At 51.7% G+C, this 1,723-nt stretch overlaps 1 protein-coding gene and 1 long non-coding RNA gene across 10 annotated transcripts in view; one reads left to right on the top strand and one right to left on the bottom strand.

Annotated features, from left to right (window-relative positions):
- Positions 1-1,119, top strand: part of LOC144941092 (uncharacterized) — a 5,647-nt gene extending 4,528 nt beyond the window's left edge. For both annotated transcript variants that reach the window (XR_013639221.1, XR_013639220.1), the window contains exon 3: positions 934-1,119. This is a non-coding gene — a long non-coding RNA (uncharacterized LOC144941092). The remainder of the gene's footprint in view (positions 1-933) is intronic.
- Positions 1-1,723, bottom strand: part of LOC144941091 (nuclear factor 1 A-type-like) — a 384,067-nt gene that overhangs the window by 253,633 nt on the left and 128,711 nt on the right. The gene's annotated exons all lie outside the window — the stretch shown is intronic.

Here is a 1,723-nt window from a genome sequence, read left to right on the forward strand (position 1 = left end):
GTTATGTGTTTACGAGATATGGGGGGGGGGGAGCAGGGAGTGGACTCGGTGTATATCTACAGGAGCGGAAACTCACAACACAGTTACAGGAAAGAGATGGCTGGCTGCTTTAGTGTGCGACTCGACGGGTGGGTGGGAGTGGAGGAAGGGCAGTTGAGGGGTGGGTGGGGGGGAGATTATGGGATGGATGGTGGTACGGTGGTGGTGGGGAGAATTGACAATCCTGGAAGAAAGGGGAGGTAGGTACGAGGAAAATAAAACGGGTGGTCTTAAACAAGAACGAGAAAACGAGCTGGAACCTACCCCGCTCGCTTGCTTACTCCAGCGATAAAATGTTTAGCCTCGCCGCAAATCAGTCATCGCATCTATGGAGCTAATGGGATTATGATGCGCAGGGGTATACACATTCTGTCTCTCTCCTCTGTCTCTTTACTCTCCTCCCCGTGTCTCTCTACTCTCTCCTGCCCCTCCTCCCTCTGTCTCTCTACTCTCTCCTCCTCCTCCCTCCAACTCTCTACTCTCTCCACTCTCTCCTCCTCCCTCTGTGTCTCTGTCTCTCCACTCTCTCCTCCTCCCTCTATATCTCTGTCTCTCTGTCTCTCTACTCTCTCCACTCTCTCCTGCCCCTCCTCCCCCTGTCTCTACTCTCCGCCCTCTCTCCGTCTCTCCACTCTCCTCCTCCCTCTGTCTCTCCACTTTCTCCACTCTCCTCCTCCTCCCTCTGTCTCTCCACTTTCCTCCTCCTCCCTCTGTTTCTCCACTTTCCTCCTCCTCCCTCTGTTTCTCTACTCTCTCCTCCTCCCTCTGTTTCTCTACTCTCTCCACTCTCTCCCGCCCCTCCTCCCTCTACTCTCTCCACTCTCTCCACTCTCCTCCCCCTCCCTCTGTCTCTCCTCCTCCTCCCTCTGTCTCGCGCGCCGCCGTCAAGTTCAGGGTCAAAATAGGAGCGCAGAACAGCAAACCAGGAGGAGGTTGCGGCCGGCCTCTTCTCATACTCCTTTCTTCATGCTCTGGGAAAGACACTCTGCGTCTCGCCGTCTGCACGGGTCGGAGGAGACGGAGTCGAAATCGCGAGAAGGACGGGCGGATTTGTGTTGTTGTTGCCGAAGGTTAGAAGAAGAGTTAAATGGGGGGGGGGGGGTGGGGGTGTTTAAAAAGCGGAGAAAGTAAAAGAGAAGAGGCGATAATGAGAGGGCTGTGGGTTTGTAGGATGACGAGGACAAGGTGTGAGATGGGGTTTTGGAGAATTAATTAACGGATGAATAAATGGGTTGATGGATTGGTGGAAGGATCGATGTTGTGAGTGGATGAAAGGACGTATGGTTGAGTGAATGAAATGGGTGGATTGATGAATGAAACTAATAAAAAAATGATAGACAACTGAATGGATGGATGAATGGATTCATGGTTGGGAGGATTAATTATTTGCATCATGCTTGTCCGGATGAACTCATGAATGGATAGGTGGGTGAATGAAATAATGGACGAATCAATAAAACAATGAATTGCTGAACGGATGATGTGTATATATAAGTTAATGTACCCATTAATTAATTAACAGATAGGTTGAACAGGCGGACGCACGAATCGACGGCTTAAACGAATGGCTGGGTGGGTGTAATGACGTGGACAGGGAGTAGCGATGGAGGAGAGGGATGGCTCCCTTGTGTCGAGACTTGGCACAGCCAATGCCCGACTCGGTGGCGGGGACTTCTGCAGACGG

The sequence above is a fragment of the Lampetra fluviatilis genome, chromosome 24, assembly GCF_964198595.1.
Source record: "Lampetra fluviatilis chromosome 24, kcLamFluv1.1, whole genome shotgun sequence".
Classification (NCBI taxonomy): Eukaryota; Metazoa; Chordata; class Hyperoartia; order Petromyzontiformes; family Petromyzontidae; genus Lampetra; species Lampetra fluviatilis.